General features: G+C 35.5%; 1 long non-coding RNA gene across 1 annotated transcript in view; it reads right to left on the bottom strand.

Annotated features, from left to right (window-relative positions):
• The window catches only part of LOC129051631 (uncharacterized), a 75,596-nt gene that overhangs the window by 51,584 nt on the left and 9,850 nt on the right, over positions 1–14,162 (bottom strand). The window contains exon 3 of the long non-coding RNA XR_008516027.2: positions 12,837–12,935. This is a non-coding gene — a long non-coding RNA (uncharacterized LOC129051631). The remainder of the gene's footprint in view (positions 1–12,836; positions 12,936–14,162) is intronic.

The raw sequence follows: 14,162 nt of genomic DNA, 5'->3' as shown, positions 1-14,162 counted from the left end.
GTTATTGTGATGCCCTTGTTAAAAATTGCTTTACCATATATATTTGGATTGCTTGTTGGGCTTTCTATTCTGTTCCATTAGTCTATGTTTCTGTTTTTATGACAGTACCATAATGTTTTGATTACTGTAGCTTTATAATATAAACTTAAATTAGGAATAAAGACTTCAAGTTTATTTTTTTCTTTCTCAGTATTACTTTGGATATTCAGAGTTTTTGTGGTTCCATATACATTTTAGGATTGTTTTCTTCTATTTCTATAAAAAGTGCTATTGAAGTTTTGATACACATAACCTTAAATTTGTATATCACTTTGGGTAGTGTAAATATTTTAACAATACTATTTCTTCTCACCCATGAACATGGGATATCTTTTCATTTATTTGTGTCTTATTTAATTGCTTTCATCAATGTTTTACAGTTTTTAATGTTCATATCTTTCACTTTTTTGAGTACATTTATTTGTAGTCATTTTTCATGATTTCATAAGTGGGATTTAAAGAAATTATTTTCAGCTAGATCATTATTTTGGTATAGAAATAGTACTGATTTTTGTACGTTAATTTTGTGTCCTGCAACTTTATTGAATTCATTTGTTAGTTCTAGCAGTTCTGGGGTAATCATGGCATCTGCAAATAGAAATCATGTTACTTCTTCCTTTCTGATTTGGATGCCTTTTATTTATTTATCTTGTCTGTTATTCTTGCTAGGACTTCTAATACATTGTGAACGGGAGAGTGATGAGAGTGGGCATCTCTACCTTGTACTGGATCATAGTGGAAAGTTTTCAGTTGTTCCCCATTGATTATGATATTAGCTGTTTTTTTTTGTTGTATGTGTGCGTGGTTTTTTTGTTTGTTTTTTTGTTAGTAAATAAATGGTCTTTATAACATTGAGGAGCTTTCCTTTTATACCTAAACTGTAAAGAGTTTTAATCAATAAAGGACGGTGAGTTTTGTCAAATGATTTTACGTTAATTGAGATGACCATGTGGTATTTATCTTTCATTCTGTTAATGTGATGTAACGTATTGACTGATTTGCATATGTGAAACCAATCTTGCATGCCAGGGACAAATCCCACTTGATCATAATGTATGTTTTTGATGTGTTGTTGAATTCAGTTTGCTAATATTTTATTGATAATTTTTGCATCAATGTTTATCAGAGATACTGATCTATAGTTGAATTTTCTTGTAGTATCTGTCTGGCTTAGATGTCACAGTGGTGATACCCTTGTAAAATGTACTTGAAAGTTTACACACTACCTTCTTATTTTGGAAGAGATTAAGAAAATTGGAAATAATTTTTTTTTTAATGTTATGTAGAATTCAGTCATGAGGCCATCTGGTCCTGGGCTTTTCTTTATTGGAAAGATGGTAGCTACTTGTTGGTATGATTTGACTGTGTCCCCACCGAAATCTCAGCTTGAATTGTAGTTCACATTATCCCCACATGTTGTGGAAGGGACCCGGTGGGAGGTAATTGAATCATGGGGTGGTTACCTCCATGCTGTTCACCTAATAATGAGTGAGTTCTCATGACATCTGATGGTTTTATAAAGGGCTTCCCTGGCTCCCTTCGCTCTGCACTTCTCATTCCTGCCATCAGGTAAAGAAGGACGTGCTTGCTTCTCCTTCTGCCATGATAGTTTTCCTGAGGCCTTCACAGCCATACAGCACTGTTAGCCAAATAAACCTATTTCCTTTATAAATTACCCAGTCTCCAGTGTGTCTTTATTAGCAGTGTGAGAACAGACTACTACACTTGTTCAATCTCTTTATGTTATTGGTCTGTTCATTCTTTCTATTTCTTCCTGATTCAATTTAAGTAGATTATATTTTTCCGGGAATTTATCAATTTCCTGTAGGGTATCCGGTTTGGTGGCATATATTTGATCACAATAGTCCTTTATGACTCTCTTCATTTCTGAGGCTTCTGTTGTAATGTCTCTGCTTTTTGTTTCTGATTTTATTTATTTGAGTCTTGTCTTTTTTTCTGTTATTCTAACAAAGGTTTTGTTGATTTTGCTTAGTTTTTCAAATAGCCAACTCTTTCTTTAATTGACTTTTTCCTATGACTTTTCTGTTCTCTATTTTATTTATTTTTCTTCTGATTTTTATAACTTTCTTCCTTCTGCTAATGTTGGGATTAGTTTGTTCTTTGTTTCTAGCTCCCTGAGGTATGATATTAGACTATTTACCTGGGATCTTTCTTCTTTTTAAAAGTGGGTATTTGTTGCTATAAACTTTCCAATTAGAAGTGCTTTTGTTGCATCCTATAGGTTTTGACATGCGTATCTGTTGTTGTTTGTCTTAAGATATTTTAAAATATCTCTTTTGGTTTATTCTATGACTTATTGGTTGTTCAGAAGCTTGTTTAATTTCCTCATATTTGTGAATTTTCCAAGATTCCTGGTGTTACTGATTTCTAGTTTAACACCATTGTGCTCTTGGATTTGTTAAGACTTGTTTTGTGGCCTAACATATGGTTTACCTTGAACAATCTTCCCTGTGCACTAGAAAACAATGTATATTCTGTCGTTGTTGGATGGAAAGTTTTATATCTGTCTGTCAATGTTCTATGTACACTAGAAAAGAATGTATATTCTGTTGTTGTTGGATGGAATGTTTTTAATCTGTTTATTTGGTTTGAAGTGCAGTTCAAATTTATTTCCCCTCTGGTTGATCTATGCAGTGTTGAGATAAATATTTCAATGATAAAATTGAAGTCTCCTACTATTATTGTATTGTTATCATTGCTATCAATCTCTTCTTTTATGTCCATGAATATTTGCTTTGTATATTTAGGTGCTCTAATATGTGATATGTATATTTATAGTAGTTCTGTATTTTTAATAAATTGACCTCTTTATCACTAAACAATGACCATTTTTGTTCCTTGTAACAGAATTTTACTAGAAGTTTATTTTATTTTATATGATATAAATATAGCCACCCTTGCTTTCTTTTGGTTACTAATGACATGGAATATTTTCTTCCTTCCTTTCATTCTCAAGTTATTTGCATCTTTAAAGCTACAATGGATTTCTCATAGGCAGAATGTAATTGGAACACGTTTTTGTATCCATTTATATTCAGGTTATACATCTAGGTTATATTTTTCTGGGAATTTATAAACGTCCTCTAGCCTATCGAATTCGATGGCATATAGTTGTTTATAATACCCTGTTAGATCATTATGATACAATACGCCAATGTTAGAGTGTCAGAATCATAAGGACCAAAGAGTTTGAAAGGAAAAAAAATTATAGTGTTTAATGGAGTGCTTAATATGCATTAAGACTTATACTTACATTGGGAACAAAACTCTAGCAGTTATCTGCAGGTTTAAATTCTCCATTTTATAAAAAATACTAGCATTTGGTGACCTTTTAGTCACTCTAACTTTTGATTGGCCAGTTTATTCATTTATATTCAAGATTATTATTGCTAGATAAGGATTTATTCCTTACATTTTTTATTGTTTTCTGGTTGTTTTATAGATCCTTTGTTTCTTTCTTCCTCTCCTGTTGTTTACCTATGTAATTTAATTAGTTTCTGTATGCTAAGTTTTGATTTCATCTTTCTCATTTGTGTATGTACTGTAATGCTTTGCTTTGTGGTTACCATGGGGCTGATCTAAAACATCTAAAAGTTATGATAGACTATTTTAAGCTTATTACAACTAACTTCATTTGCATATAAGTACTCTAGCCTTTCTTTTCAAACATATAATTTATATTTTTGTTATCACAGTTTACATCTTTATATATCATGGGTTCCTCAGTAACTTATTGTGGCTATAGTTATTTTTGACCATTTTAACTCTTAACATTCATACTAAGATTTGAAAGATTTACATACCACCATTACGGTAATGGAGTTTCCTAAATTTTATTATGAATTTACCTTTACCAGTGAGTTTTATACTTTCATATGTCTTCATGATAGTAAAACTTATTCTCCTTTTGCTTCAGACTGTCACCACTCCTTTAAGTATTTTTTGTAACACTGATCTAGTGGTGATGAACCCCTTTAGCTCTTGCTTATCTGGGAAATATTTTATTTCTCCTTCATTTCCGAGAGACAGCTTTTCTGGGTAAAGTATTTGGCTAGCAGGTTTTCTTTTTTATTTAGCAATTTGAAAATACCATCCCATTCTCTTCTGGCTTGCAAGGTTTCTGCTAAGAAATCTACTGATAGTCTAATGAGAATTTTCTTATATGTCACTTTGTGTTTTTCTCTTGATGCTTTTAAAATTCTCTCTGTCTTTGCCTATCATCATTTTGAGTATAATGTGCCTCAGTTGTGGCTTCTTTGGACTGAACCTATTTGGGGATTTTTAAGCTTTATGGGTCTAGATACGCATATATCTCCCAAGTCTTAGGAAATATTTTGCAATTATTTTGTTAAATAAGCTTTCTGTGCCCCTCTCCATCTCTTGATTCTCTGGAATTTACATAATACAAAGATTTGTTCACTTGTTGGTGTTCTGAGAATCTCGCAGGCTTTTCTTTGCTATTTTTTATCCTGTTTTTTTTTTTTCCATCTGACTGGGTTATTTCAAAAGATCTGCCTTCAAGTTTAGATTTTCTTCTGCTTCATTTAATCTGTTGAATCTCTCACTTGTATTTTTTATTTCATTAATTGAGATTTTCAGCTCTAATGTTACAGATTGGTTCTTTTTTAAGGTATCTATGTCTGTTAAATTCCTATTTGGATCATAAATTGTATTTGATTTTACTGAAATAAATTGTATTTTTGATATTATTCTGTATTCTCTTGTATCTTTCTGAGTTTCCTTAAGATCGCTATTTTGAACTCTTTTTCAGAAAACTTGTAAATGTTCATTTCTTTGGGGTTAGTTACTAGATCATTATTGTTTTTCTTTGGTGATATCATGTTTCCTTGTTTGTTTTTTTTTTCATATTTCTTGTATCCCTGTGTTGATTGATACCTGTGCATCTGGTAGAACCATTACCATTACGTCTTCCAATTTTATAGAGTGGCTTTCACAGTGAAATGCTTTTACTTGCAAATGGGTTTTAGAGTGTTGTTTGGTTAGAGTGCATTGGCTCTGATTCTAGCTGGGTACAATAGTGTAGTCTCTGTGTAGCTTCTTCAGGTTTAATCAACATCAGCAATGACTGTAGGTGCCTCAGTGGCCTAGGCTGTGGGAGTTTGTGGCAGCAGTTGTGGCAACATAGATTGTTAGGGTTCTCAGTGGGAAGGACTTTAATGATCTTCCTGGTCTCATTTTCTACACAGTGGGGAGACTTCTCTGAAGGGATCTCTTTTGGTATTGGGTGTTACTTGGGCCACAGGCAGCCGAACTGATGCTGTGTTCCAAGGCATAGGTGTTCAGTGTGGTGTGGAGCTGGAGTGCAGGGCTCAGTGTCTTGTTTAATTACTGAGGCACCTGTGACATGGATGCAGGTTTACTCCCTTAAGCATACATGGATGCAGCTCTTCCACCAAGCAGACTATGAGTCTGAGATGCTTTTCGGTAGCTTAGGCCTATGGGGCAGAGCTACAGCTGTTACTCTGATTCTAGAGGTCCAAGTGCAACACTGGCATGGCTCTGGAGAGGGAGGCCTGTTCCAGAGGTTTGAGCCTGGGGAAGCAGGGCACATTTGCACTTTGGAAGCCAACAAAATACAGTGACAACTTGGTTACCAGCAAAGAAGGTGCTGCATATTGGTGACTCTGGACTCTAGAATGGTAGAACACAGCAGTGTCCCAGTTCTGTGAGGCTGAGTGTGTGAGAGCAAGGGCTCAGGGGTCAAGGAACAGTGCAATGTTGGCTACACTCCCCAGGGATGTGGGGCACCTCAGCAGCTCAGACCCCAGGAAGCTGGCCCATATCCAGAAGGGAGGGTGCTGCTGCTTGCTACTTGGCCCATACGGCAGTGTGATACAGTTTGGCAAAATCTATGTCTCCCTGGGCACTAGGCATCACATAAGCTCAAACACCAGGGTCATGGCTGCTCCCCTGGGCCAAAGCTCCAATCCCTGAATCCAAAGCACTAAGCTGGTTCAGATGCTGAGGTGGCACAGCTTCTCTATAGGCTCAGATGAGGCATCTCTATGCTAGAATATCTGGTCCCCAAAGGGCAAGGTGCCAGCTCGGCTCAAGTGCTGAGGTCAAGAAATATTTTTTTAATTAAATAAGAGAGATCACACTGTCAATAATTGGCAGTATCAATTTGTGTAGGAAGAAGTGTTGATATTCAATAGCCTTTGAACTGCAGATGTTCTTGAAAGGGCAATCATTTAGTATATTACAAATATATCTATTTTAAGCAATAAAAACACTTTAAACAAAAGGAAACTGGATCCATAGTTGGATCTAGAGGCATAACCACATCAGCATGGCATCATGTCATTCACTTTCTGACCCTGCTTTTAATGTCATGGTATCTCCATTCAATTGAAGTAAAGAGCATGTCCTAATCTAGACACTTATTCTCCTGTCTTAAAAACTTTAGTTAAAGTCCCAAGGTGGGTACTATAGATTAGCTTCTATCATGTATTCAACCCTGAACCAATTACTCTGACTAAACAAGTCACACATGTTGTTTAAAATTGCCTAGGGATTTTCTTATGGCTACCTTAAAAAAGTTCCACAGAATGGATGTCTCAAAACAACACATATGTATTATCTCGCAGTTCTGGTTGCCAGAATTCCAAAATCAAGGTGTCAGCAGGGCTGCATTCTCTCGGAAGACTCCCAAGCAGCATCTATTCTTAGCTTCCAGTGCTGCCAGGGATCCACAGCATTCCTTGGATTACTGAACACCACTTCAACGTCTGTCTCCATCACCATGGGGTGCACATCTTGCGTATCTTTACATGATCTTCTCTGTCTCTGCATCTCTTATTCTTATAATGATACTAATTGTATTAGAGCCCACCTTAATGACCTCATATTAACTTGATTAATTCTGCATAGACTTTATTTCCAGATCAAGTTGCATTTACAGATACTGGAAGAGAATCCGCACATATTTTGAGAAGACACAATTTGACCTATAATAGATGGATGCCAAGATGGAGAGCTTCACCAGAACCACATACCCATCCATTAGGGTAAAAGTGGATATCAAAATTAAAATGTTGATATTTTTTCCTAAAGAAGGAGTGGTATATGGGTAGATAAAGACTACAGCTGCCATAATCCACATTGAACAGAATGCAGGAGCGTAGGCTAAAGTAAGACTGAGTTCATATCTCATTTACACCTTTCATTTGCTTTTTGAAATAGGAAACTTGCTTAAGCTCTATTTCTGTCTCTTCAATTATAAAATAAGGTATTACCTACACCATGTCTTCTGAGTGAAGAGTAAATGATTTTATCATTATAAACATGTTAACACAATGGATTACACATATGGCTCGCTCTAAATGCCTGTTCTATTATCATCATTACCACATTTAAATACATTCCAACGTTTGTATCCCCTGCCTATACACATACACCACATACTTATTCTCACATAAACAATTTCTAAAATTCTTCCATGTATTTATAAGAAGAACTATTAATATTTTTGCCTTACAGAATGGTAAATACTTTATAAGAATAGAAAACAAACACACAAAAAGCAAAACTAGAACCTGGGTTAAGGGAAAGCCTTGTGATTTAAAGGGTATGAGACCTGGAGTCATTTGCTAAAGAATCAAATGCTTAACTTGAAGGAGAATGGGCAAGGGCTTTTTTTTTTTCCTGAGAAAATGCATTTATGTTACAGTGAGGAGTAATATTCCCAGCCAAGGAGCCAGGGTTTATATCCCAAGGGAACCGTCAGTGATGACTAGGATTCTCTCTCTGTCTTAGAAGCTGTAAACTGTCCTATAGGGCCATAGTCATAATTGTGGCTGGCTTCCTTTCCCATTACTCTGTGCATGTAGGGTGACATCTGGCTCTCATCACATTGCCCCTGGGGGATTGGGACAAGGGTAACTGATGCAACTATTAGTGTGGGGGTCTTCAAACTAGTTGGAGTCAGCTGTTTCACTGGAATTCAGGATCTGAAAACAATTTATCAATTCTTAAACAAAAGCCTTACGATTCTCATGTCAGAGGTCCTATCCTCTGAACAATGGGGATGCAGATGGTCAGCATCCAGTGCTGTGTGACTTATGGTTACAAAAAGTGAGTCCAAGTGCAGCCTAATCAATGCTTAATTGTAACTATAGTTCTCTCCAGAATTCTTGTTAACCTTGTGAGGATGGATTTATTGCTTTGAATCATATTTTTGTTTGAAATCTGCCTGCCACTGCGCTTTCTATTTAGAACACAAAGGGCTCCCTGTTCCAATCATCCTCCTGGACCCCATACTGATGCAATACATATTGGCCTTACAGTAGGGAGATAAAACAAAGTTTTTAATGTCTTGACCCCGGACCCCAGGATACAACCAAGGAGAAGGGTCTTTCTAAGTAAGATCTGAGTTATAAATGGTTAGAGAGAGCTCTGTGGTTGATAACTCCAACAGAGGCACAGGGAATAGGAACAGGGCAATTTCTCAAAGGAAAGGGAGACAGGCTGGGACCAGCAGAAAGTGCAGAGACAGTGTAATGGATGGAAATAAAATTGTGTGACTCCAGGTACCACATCCATTACAGTAGCCAATGGACTTTAATATACTTTTTACAATGAAAAGGTGGTTCCTCTAGAGAATTACATCAGGCAATTGTTAAATTTTAAACTCTGAAAACATCTTCTTAAAATGGTATGTTCACAGAAACTATCTTATAATTATAATTTGACTACATAGTAAACTTTCCTAGACAGCTAGAAAGTTTTAATCTTTTGAACATTTAGTTTTAAGCTGATAATAGTTATTTCTCGTTATTAATTATCAAGTTAGCATTATAATTTCATTTATCAGTTTTGTAAGTTGGGTTAAAGTGACTCCACAGTCATTGTGATGCAATATAGGCTATTTGACATAATCATTTTTTTCTGAGCTACAATTTGAGTTCCAAACACTTGGTGTTGATGAGTTTTGTTAAATTCACCTAAATTAAAAAATAATAATAATTCTCTGAATCTATTTGGGGGAAAGCTGTCTGACCTTGTTTATATTTGATAGGAGGTCATCTTTGCACGTGCCTCAGAGAGTATATTTGCAATTGCTACAACAGACACTAACTCAAAGATCATATAATAAACTGTGAGCTTTGAAATAGAAACCCTCTAGCTGCAACAACACCTAGAACAATGTGGGCCGAAAAGTTATCAAATGAATGCAACACGAATCCATGGAATAGCCTCTTGAATCCACATTTGCAAATAAAAGTGTTTCTTTCTTTTCCTAGTCCATCTGGAAAACTTTTTTTTTTTTTTCTCCAGGATTTGGGGATGTAATCCTACACTATGTCTTGAAACTGACTTAATACAATGCACATGACAAAGATGTAATGGGGTGTGTGTGTGTGTGTGTGTGCGTTTGTGTGTGTGCATGCGCATATCTGACGTCTCCACTATGTCTACACTTGTTTTACATCCAACTGTCAACTTGACACCTGTACTTAAGATGTTTGACTCACTATTAACTTGGCCAACACAGAAGTTTCTAATTTCCTACATTACCAACTTAATCTTCACAATATTTCTGTAGATCAGTGAAGGAAACCTGCCTTCCTCCAAGTTGCTTAATAGTGACAAAAAAATCTAGGAGAAAATTCTTCACCCTCAGCCTGTTATCCTGACTCTATCTGCAACCTGTATCTGGGATCTATTCACCATTCTCACCATTCTCCATTCTTTCTGAAAATTTCTAAGTCTAAACCACCATATTCTCATTAGACTCTCAAGAGTTTCCAGTGGTGTCTGCCTGTTTCCTCTTAGGTCTCCTTTAAAGCCATTATTTAACAGCAGATAATCTAAAAGTATAGATCATGTCATGTTCTACTCCTGTTTAAAACTCTGTGGTGACTTCCTATTACAGTTAGAATAAGGTTCAGACTTCTTAAAATGGTCCACAAATGTTTCTCTGACCTGTCCCTTACCTTGCTGCAGACAACTGTGGCCCCTCTCCCGCCTCCTTCACCGCCCCACAGCTCTGCTGGCCTTCTTTTCTACCTTGAACATGCCAAGCTCTGTTACCATCTACGATTTTTTTCATATTCTACAACATCTACCATCTTCACATTTGCCTTTATCTCTGTCTAGGATGCCCCTTCTAGATGTTCATGGCTTACTCCCTGCCATGTTGTCAGGTATTTGAGCTCTCTGTTCCCACTCAGAGTAGATGAGCAGAAGAGGAAATGAGGGCCTTCCCAGAGCAACTCCCCCAGATAACTACATGATTCTGCATTAATCTATTTGTAACACATATCACCTCCTGAAACGTTTTTATTTTTAATTTGTTTAGCCTTTTATTTCACAGTTCCTCCCTCTAAGATACAAGATTCATGAGGACAGAGAAATTTGTCTCTCATGTTCATCCCTGTATGTTCCCCAACAAGATAGTCTGAAACATAATGGCTCCTACATGTTTGTTCAATGAATTACATGTCACTCTTTTAACATGGCTTTTTTTCCCCAGCCTATAATTATTCTAATGGTATAAGCTCTGCTTACTCACCAGTTCTCCCACTTCATTCTTAACAGAGGGCTAGGTACTCAGAAATGGGGGGAGAGGAGGGAGCAGGTAGACCTGCAGACCAGCAGTATAAGGAGGATTTGCTAAAGAAGAGTTTGTTTAGGAATGTAACAGTTAAAGGTCTTTGGATCTCTTAAACAGAATTCTCCAAAAGCCCCATGTGGCCAAACATTCATGCTAAAATTGCTGTATAGAGGCTACATATTAAATAAACAAAAATATGTAAACATATAATATTCCCATATTTAGTAAAGTACAATACACGTTAGCTCTTAGTACTACTACTTGAAATGGTTGTCAATGTATTTCCCTGTTTTGATGTGAATGAGTACATATTTTAATGCAACTATTGTACAGGATGTGTACATATATAAATCTATAGATAGAATTATGTACTTTTGAGTACATAGCACATATATACATATACATATATTTATATATATATTTCTTTTTTTCTTTTCTGAAGTGGATTCTTGCTCTGACGTCCAGGCTGGAGTACAGTGGTACGATCTTGGTTCACTGCAACCTCCACCTCCCAGGTTCAAGTGATTCTCCTGTCTCAGCCTCCCTAGTAGCTGGGATTACAGGTGCCCATCATCACACCCCGCTAATTTTTTCTACTTTTAGTAGAGACAGGCTTTCACCATGTTGGCCAGACTACTCTGAAACTCCTGACCTCAGTTGATCCACCCACCTCGGCCTCTCAAAGTGCTGGGATTACAGGCGTGAGCCACCTCACCTGACCCATATTTTTTTTTCTACTCACATTTTTCTCTTTCATAAAGCATTTTATAGTGCATAGATGTACAATGCTTCATTAAGTCCTGAGTAATTTTTTAAAAAATTAATATCCTGCTATAAATTCTGTTTTTTCAGCTAAATATTCAGCAAATTCTGTAAGAAAATATGTGAACAAAATAATACTTAAAAATATGCATTGGCCAGGCACAGTGGCTCATGCCTGAAATCCCAGCACATTGGGAGGCAAAGGTGGGCAGATCATTTGAGGTCAGGAGTTCGAGACCCCTATGGCCAATGTGGTGAAACCCCATCTCTACCAAAAATACAAAAATTATCTGGGCGTGGTGGCAGGCACCTGTAATCCCAGCTACCGCGGAGGCTGAGGCAGGAGAATTGCTTGAACCTGGGAGGTGGAGGATGCAGTGAGCCGAGTTCGCACCACCGCACTCCAGCCTAGGCAACAGAGTGAGACTATATCTCAAAAAATATATCTATGCATTTAGCTTTGCGCTCACTGGTGCTTGGCAGAAAAAGCTGGATGCACCCATGCAGCTTGGCTTGGTTACCTTGGGCTCCTTGAGCCAAGCCAACCAGGGACCTCCTAAAGGGAGTGGCTTAGCAGACCACCCTTGGATGACTTCCAGCTGGTTCCCTCTCACCAAAATATACTAAAATTTTGTATATTCCTTCCATGTGGCTGGCTATATCCCAAGAAAAGCATTTTAAATTATTTTATTATATTTTCCCTCCATTTAAAACTTATTTCATGTTTATTGACTTTCCTGAAGTATTAGGGACACTCAGATTCATATCTAAAGGTTATGAAGCTACTTGTTGGAAGATGTGAAAGAGAAGTCAAAATCAGAAACAATGAACTGTAAACACTATAATGGTAACCTGTTCTTCATTGATTTGTTCAACTAAGATGAGAAGATGAGTGTTTTAGTATCATAACAATACACAATTTCTATTCCTTGAACAATATTGAGTTAAAACTGGATGACTTGTCATCTTTGCACTTTTAGTGCAAATAATCACAATTAATTTGTTATCATAAACTTATCAGGATATTTTATTTAATTCCCTTGTTTTTCATGATGCCAATGAACTACAATGCAATACATAACAAAACAAAAATAACCAAGAGATTGTATTATAAATATCCCCTTAAGTATTAAATACTAGTAAAATCAACATTATCAGCTTTTATACTTCTATTTTGTTCATCAACCTTTTAGCAATGTCTGCAATGTAATCATACCTGATCATCAGATCATATGAAAAGTTTAAGGTCATTGTTTCATTCATATACTTCCAAATACTTAATTCCACTTAATAAAGAAAATTATTAATAAACTGTCTTTTGATAGCATTCTCTTTAACTTTGGTTTACCTCTACTAAGATAATATTAGATTTTCAGAAAGTGTAACCCTGTAGTTCTAAACTGTCTAACATCTCTCGGTTTCTATTTTTATCTATTACCAGATGAACAGAGCCAGGCTGCCTGGATTCACTATTATCTTCATCTCTTAGCTGTGTCATCACGAGTTGTTTAATTCGTCAGCACTTAATTTTCTTGACCTGCAAAAATATGGATCATAATGATCATTAACTAATAAGTTTGCCATGAGGATTAACTGTATATTAAGGGCTGATAAAATTATATGTTACAAAGTAAGTGCTCAGTGAATATTACTCATAACATTATGTAATTAAATTTTTCTGTTAACCTCAGGAGAAAATTCTTGAGAGAACATGAAAAAATGGATTTAAAATTTAAGTTGTTTAGGTTACAATATTGAAGGAATTTTGTGTATATAGCATATGCATTGTATATGCAAGGGTTATATTTTTTGCATTGGTACGTTTATTTTAATAATCCAACAGTATTAATACAACACTGATTACCATTAAAATACAAATGTATATTTTGCTTTGGAAATAGAGCCAATGCAATTATTCCAATAATATGCTTCAATTATTAGTCACTTAAAAGATAAAATATTAATGGTGAGGAGGGTAAAGAAAAATCAGTATAATAAAATTGATTCCCAGTAACAAATCCCTTCCTTTTCACTCTGTAACCAGCCCAGTCTCTCTGGCTCCATATTGTTCTGTTTTGTTTTGCTTTGTTTGTTCAGTGCTGTTTATATTTAGATTTTTCACAAAATAAATTCTCTTTTTAAACAAAGATACAGTCCTATAATCCTTTTAGTTTTTAGTGTTTGTGCTTTGCTACTTTACTCACAACTACATCTCTCTGAAAAAAAGAAAAAAAATCACAGCTTCATTTCCAAAGACATATATATTTTTTTAATTTAAGCAATCTAGAACCAACCATATTTTTAAACATGTCTGATACTGCCACTAAAATAAGATATTCATTTCAAATATAAAGATATGGCCTGAATTATTCAGAAATAATTTGGAATTGCCAAGTAATACGCTATGATATTGAAATAGTAATTCAACAATAACTACATTGTTTCTTAAAATTGTAATTTAAATAACTATCTTTCATTTTAATCAGTGATTTAGACATTATTTTAAAAATATGACAGTTTATCTGGAATATAATTTGGCTTAACTGCACAATATTCTAAAATCAATTATCTCAACAAATAATTTGAAAATAAGTTAAAGAGATCTTATATGACCTGAACCCCATTCCAGGAGATCTTCTTACAAAAGACTTGGAATCTTTCTGTCGCAGTACCCTATTATCTACATTTTCAAGCACAACATTATTTGTATTTATTTAAGTTTTAAAATCCATGTTGAGATATCTAGGCTCATAAAAGTAGCTAA

The sequence above is a fragment of the Pongo abelii genome, chromosome 17 (genome assembly GCF_028885655.2).
Source record: "Pongo abelii isolate AG06213 chromosome 17, NHGRI_mPonAbe1-v2.0_pri, whole genome shotgun sequence".
NCBI lineage: Eukaryota > Metazoa > Chordata > Mammalia > Primates > Hominidae > Pongo > Pongo abelii.
This window is presented reverse-complemented; position numbering and strand designations above follow the sequence as displayed.